Raw genomic sequence first — 7,058 nt, 5'->3', positions numbered from 1 at the left:
TCATGTCATTGGACCTTAGAGTGACTGTTTTCCTGAAATCCCAGGACTCAACAGCATAAGGAAGATAAATTCAGAGACAAACAGAAAGAAATCTAGTGTGTCAATAGCACTAATGAATAAAAGGCAACTCCCTAAGTTTTTGGGTTTTGTTAAATTTAAAGGCTAATCAAAGAGGCCAAAAGACCAGTTAGGAGGGAAGGTGGTGTTTGATGGCTTCTATTTGTCTCCAGCTTTCTCCTTGAGGTATAAATAGACGACAGTTGTATTTTGCACCTACTTAGTTTGGTAGGTGAAAAAATGCTTTCTCACACTTGGCTTCAAAGTGATTCCTCCTTCATCTTTATAATTTAACAGGATCCCAAGGCCTATTAATTAATAGTATTACTTTGGAGACCTCCATTTTCCATTCTGGGTTTCTGTTTCTAAATGTGAGCGCAGAGTGTCTCTAAAGCCACACCTAAATTCAGATGCAGAGAGAGAGGGCTGAGAATTCTAGCCTAAGCACCTACTGTATCAAGTTCCTTATATGTACTTCATGTAAATGTATTTAGTTTTCACAACTGCGTTTTGAAGATGTTTGTTATCCTTCTTGGGATATTGGGAAATTAGGTGGCTTGTCCAAGATCACCCAAATAGGAGATGATGCCTGTTCTGTTGATTGGACAGATTTGTTGATTGTAAATACAGTGTGACTTTAATTCAACAAGTTATTTAGAGATCATAGATTCTTAGAATCAGAAGCTCTTACTTCATTACTTACTCTCTTTACTTGGCAAGTCGTTTAACCTTCCTGATCTTTGCTTTCTACTGTATTAAAGAAGGCAGGACCAGCTGCCTACTTCAAAGGATTGTTATAAGGATTAAGTGAGATGATGAATAGAAAGTGTTTCAGAATTAGACAGCTCTGGTTTCAAATCCCTGCTTTACCTTGGAGGAACTTGGCCAAATTATCTCAACTCTCTGTTCCTAAGTGTTCTGATCTGCTAAGTGAACTGAATTGTACCTGCTTTTTAAGGTGTAGCTTTTAAGGTGTAATAATGTATGTTAATGAACCCAACCCAAACACTGGAATGCAACACCAACTTCATAGATGGTTGTGGTTAATATTTTTTTTGCATAATTTAAAACATTTTATATGTGTAATTCCACAGGCCCAATCTACTCATAACTGTATAATTATTGAGAATGTAAATTTGAAAATGTGGTGACATTTATGAACATATGGCAAAAATAAAAGTCTAAAATTCTCCCTATATTTTACATATAAATTGCCATATTAGAAGACTTTTTTCGAAGAGTCTAAACACTAAATACATAAATTGCATATATGCCCACCTCACTGAAACCCTACAAATGGGAAAGTTATGATCTATTGCCAGGATGACTTATCATATTTGATGAAGGGTAGTTGTATGTCTTTTGTAAAGTGAAAACAGAAAATTTAAATAGAAATGCAGATCCAGCTGGTGGTAGATGGACAGTTGTTTGGCACATCCATTCTCCTCATTTGCCTTATTAACGGAGTTTGGACTGGGCTACTCAGCTAGAACTTGAGATTCCCCATCCCCCCCTCCCCCCATGGCCAAATGGCGATATGTTTCCCAAGCAATATGAGCAGAAGTGACTGTGCCCCTCTCAGGTCTTGGCCTTAAAGCGCGGTACCTGCACTCCTTCTGGCTCCCTCCCCTTCTCACCTTGAGCATGGTGACCACCGCCCTGTACTTGGAAGCTATGTGTTAAGGATATCAGAGTTGATTTTCTAGTCTGGATTCCTGAAGAGCCTTCTGGAGTAGAGCTGCCCCACATTCCTGGACCAGATAAACTGTTCCAAGGAAGAGACTAAAACATCTCCCTTCTTTAAACCATGGGGTCTTTTGGTTATAGGAGCTCAAACTTCACCCTAGCTAATACACAATTAAAGTCAGAACATGGGCTCCCAGCTGGCCGGCTATTCCTTTTCCCTGAGAGACAGGAGTCCTATCAAAGAGAAACTTAAAAGGCAGAAACAATTTTCGTGGGATTAAGCCTTAAGGTTATGTTTAATTTACAATTAACAAAGATGAGATGAAACCTTTTATTAAATTTTTTGACAGCCTAAAATTTCTTCCCATAAACATGAAGTTCCCAAAGCTGTCATAAACCATAAACTGTGGTTCCAAAGCACACAGCCTTTTCTTTACCGCAAATGTTCCCTTTATCTTACATCATTTGGTTCATGAGAAGTTTGAGCAGCCTTATTCTGGTAATTTTGGCCTTTTATTGGCTGGGGAGAATGTACAGGCAGTGAGAAATAGGCAAATAATTTAAGAAGTTGCTTCCTTAAATGTTTACAGACTTGAACCTTCTCTTTCTAAAAGATCACGACTATTTCAATTCCCAGCAAAAAAGCGTTTGCTCAATTAATGTTTTGAGAAAGAGTATTTGAATAAATGATGCACAAATGTTATTAATGCAATAATGATTGCTAAATATTCAGTGAACCTCAGTGAGAAGAGAAAATTATACTTTTTACCCTGAAAAATGAAAAATGCTTTCTCTTTTACCACTCTTTCCCAAAATGATTTAAGAAATCTCTTTCACAGTTTACACGACTGGGTGAGAGTAACTTCTGGGCAAAATACATAATGAAAAAGACAAGAATGTAGTGTATTAATAAAAATGTATGATGCCAAGTAAGGATTTAAATCATGGGGCCTAGCCGTCTAATTACCAACCAATGTTTTTGTTCCTGCCTAAATAAGTTGTGTGATTTTTTTTTTTTTTTTTACATGGTGATAGAAGACACCAAAACAATGAACTCCATATCCATAAGAGAAAGGAAATATGAAGTATCAAGTCATTTCTTTTTTCTTTTTTTTTAAGATTTTATTTATTTGAGTGGCAGAGAGAAAAAGAAAGAGAGAGCGTGTGAGTGCACACGAGTGAGGGGAGGGGAGGGGCAGAGGGAGAAGTGGACTCCGCTGAGCAAGGAGCCCGATGAGGGGCTCGATGAGGGGCTGAGGGGCTCGATGAGGGGCTCGATGCTCCATCCCAGGACCCTGAGATCATGACCTGAGCTGCAAGCAGACGCTTAACTGACTGAGCCAGTCAGGTGCCCCTCAAGTTCTGTCTTAAATGCAACTTTTTAAAATCAAAGAGCCTAGTCCTCCTCTTTATCATATACGCCACATCATTGAAGTAAAAAAAAAAAAAAGTCTCTAAATTGATCAATTCTTTGGAATGCAAATCACAGTGTGACCCAACCCAGCCTCTGATGGCTAGCGGAGTGGAAGTTGCATGCCTCTGGGATGTGCTCAGAGTCTGAAGGGCAGGAAATATCTGAGCCAACCTGAAGGCTGCTTTCCATCTTTGAAGCTCCAGCAGTTCAAATTAAGAGCTCAAACCATCATAAATCTAAGAATGCTTCTAGACTGCAGTGGTTTCCAGTGCCAAATAACACCATGGTTTTATTTTTAGGAGTGATTTTTCATGGTGAGAATTTGAGGTAGAACCGTTTTTTAATATAATTGGTTTCCTTTACAATCCTGAGGGATCTCAGGAGTCTACAGGCTTTAGCAGATCGTCAAGAAGTCCACGACACAAAATGTTGAAGAAACCCTGATCTAGAGTATTGGGGACCAGTAGGTATTGGCTGGGGCTCAGCGCTCCATTCACCCAGGGTTGAGATGAGAGCCAGATTCTATTTCTAACCAAGAACTGGCCTCGTAACAGTCAAATAGGATGCTAGAGTTCAGTATTTGCTCAGGTCCTCAGAGTACAATTTAAGACTCTTCCATTTTCTCTCTCCCTGACCAATACGCACATTCACTATGGCTAATAGAACACACACAACTCTACAAACAGCTTGAAAAATCATGTTTTACACACCGAATTTCTCACCATTGACTTCTAAGTGATTAGTAAAATGTCTCGATAAATGAAACTTGATATAAATATAAATTCAAGAAAATATTATTTTTCAGGACAAAAAGGTCAGATATCTAATCGTTGATCCTACCAGTGAGAGAATTCTTTGCCAATTATTAGACATTCTTCTCTATTGCCCTACTATTTTCTGAGAATTTAATGCTTCTTCATGGCTTGTGTTGATGGGGACATATTTTAGGCTAAATCAACTCAAGAACTGTGTTTTATAAACACTTGAGGGAACAACCAAACTTTGGTTGTGCTTTGCTGAGCATTTTTTGTCATTTCTAGATCTATTTATGTTTGAAAAGGAAGTCTCATTTACACATCTGCAAATAGTTTACCCATCCCAACCTGTTCTGTGAAAATCCATTCAAAGCCAAAGCTGTTTTGATTCTAGATCTAGATCGATCCGTCTATCTGTTTATCATCTATTTTTTGCCTTCTGATAAAATGCAAACAGTCCTACTTCATATTCTTTTCTCTAAATTCCAGTTGAAATTCAAAACTTCCCATGAAATGGAAGGACTGGAAGGAAGTCTGATGCAGCTAAAGAAACTGGGGTTCACATAAGACCCCAGGACTCAGCAGCTGGAACGCTATGGCCACATAATTTGGTGCTTCTTAATTTGGTGACACATTAGAATCATCCAAAAGCTTTAAAACACGATCCCTGGGCCCACCCCCCAGGCTTGAGTTTAAATAGTTTGGCATGGGGTTTAGGCCCCCATATTTTTTAGAAGCTCCCTTTGGTGATTCCCATGGGCAATCAGAGTTGAGATTATTTGGGTTTCAATACCCCATATGATTAAAAAAAGAGAATCTGAAATTTCTGTGTCCTTTGGTTATTGTGAAGATCAATGGAAATAACTTAAAACTCTATAAAATTAATGATGACGAGACATGACAAAAGACTTCCGTATCCCTGGGTAAGCATTGCTAAGACTTGCCTCTGTTTCAGTTTTAGTGTATAAAATTTCATAATGTCTAAAGAGCAAAGGTTTATATTTACCATTGTTATTTTTTTGCTCTACTTATTTTTCAAATAAGTCCTGGATTATTTATTGTTTCTCTTAGAATATGTAATGGAAACAATTTTATAATATTGCTGATACAAAAAAAGATTATTTTTGTCATTTTTTTGGACACTAAAAATCAGAAATTTGCTTTAACTTTATTATGAGGTTGACCTTTTGGTTACCATGTAAATATTTTCACACTGAATGTCTTGGATTTGTTAAGCAATTTGGTAATGTTGCTCAAGACTTATGCATTATTATTTTTGTTTGTTTTTGTTGATTTTAGAGAAACCAGAACATGCCCTGTAGGCTACTGGCTACATAGGATTATTTGAGGAGGTGTCTTGCATCAGGTTCCTTGGAAGCAGAACGTGAGATAGGAATTTGGATGCATGACTTACTGAGGGAGTGTTCACAGGAGAAAGGGAGTGAGGGAAGTCAGCTTGCACAGGGGAAGAAGCTAAGCAATGATATGTCCTCAAGAGAACTCCAGCCTCATTCTGATCCCACAGGGCGCCCAGAAGCATTAACAACACCACAGAGTTTATCCCACCTAAGGCAAGGGGGACAGCCTTTTGTACCCCAGGACAATCATATTTGGGATGAAGCCCATTCTCTGGAGGAGAGGGACAGCTGTGTTCCATAGTGGTTAGATTGGAGTGTATACACTGGCTGGTGAAAGAGGCCTGGAAAGGATACCCACTGCATTGATCCAGCATTTACTCTCCTGGCCCTAGTATTATTCTCCTCATGTGCCATTTATGTTAATAATGCCATCCCTTTAGGTATTTAAGAGTCTTTAGTAAGATGAAAATATCCTTCGAATGGGTTACATTTTAAGTTGATGTCTTGGCTATCAAGGGAGAAGAGACAGACATTTATTGAGCACCTACTAGGTTTTAGTAGCTATGAGGCACCATCATCCTTCACAGATATTTTCTTATGTCATTCAAGGGATGCTTCAGAGAGAAATATTTTGTTGTCTGAGAACAAAATATATTTAAGAGGGATATTTGAAGAGCAGGAGTAATTTCCAAGGAGATAAGACTACAAACTTTGAGGACGTGTTAATATTTTCGTGCATCCCCAGTGCGACATTTATTCAGGAAATCTGTGCTAAACCTGTGAATAAATAAATGGCACCAGGTAATAATGGAATGATGGCAGAGAAGGACTATTAGTAGAATATGGTTTATTCATAGTTTATCCCAGAGTTGGGGGAAGAAAAGGGTACCCACGAGGTAGGGACTTGATTTCAACTGATGCTACACAAGGACAGTGTTTTTCTTCCACAAGAACTTGATTTCCCAAGTTGAGAGTCTACTGTTATTCTGAGGTATTTCTCCTGAAAGATAATTGGTTTAATGTGATAGCCTACAAATTATGGTTTGTGTCAATATTCTGTAGATTCCTCCTCTGTGAACCAGAGCTTGGGCTTGTTGATTTGATAATCGTAGTGGAAAACATTTGTTCATTTCCTTACAATCTTCCAGGCAGAATGCCCATCAGATTTTCATCAGCCTTGCAAACACATTCTTCTCGCGTGGGACATGATTTCATTAAGTGGTGCTGGAACTTTCTTCTGGGGTTACACGAAACAAACTGCAGGTGTGAGTCAGGGTGTTTTTCACTCCTCTATGCTGCAGACCACCATCCTTATAAACTCCAGTCTGCTCTCTCATTGAAGGAGGCTTCAGAAAACCCACCCTTTTTCTCTCATCAACAAGTCTCTTTACCAATAAAAATGACTGGTCTGTATCCTGGGAATACTGGTACTTGGTCATTTTTTTTTTTTATCCTCAAATCTCAATACCAGAAAGATCCCCAATTTGCAAAATAACCCACCCACTTATTTCACTTCCTCATCTCTGTCATCTTGCAGCTGTCTGAAAGCCATGATCTTCCCCTATGGGCCTACTCAACCATTTGAAGTTTGCACTACTTTCCATTTAAAATATTAACACACAAGCAAACATTTTATTAAAAATTGGTAAAGTGCCAACCAACTACAGATATTTTGAGTTCAGAAATATGGACATAAATATGCTGGCCTTCATCTAGGATCACTGTGATAAGCCATGGGCTCCTTGGAATTTCTTTTATGGGGAATAGATTTACATTGGTTTGTTTCTA

This window comes from Ursus americanus, chromosome 8 (assembly GCF_024610735.1).
Source record: "Ursus americanus isolate L20-20 chromosome 8, mUrsAme1.1.p, whole genome shotgun sequence".
Taxonomy (NCBI): Eukaryota; Metazoa; Chordata; class Mammalia; order Carnivora; family Ursidae; genus Ursus; species Ursus americanus.
This window is presented reverse-complemented; position numbering follows the sequence as displayed.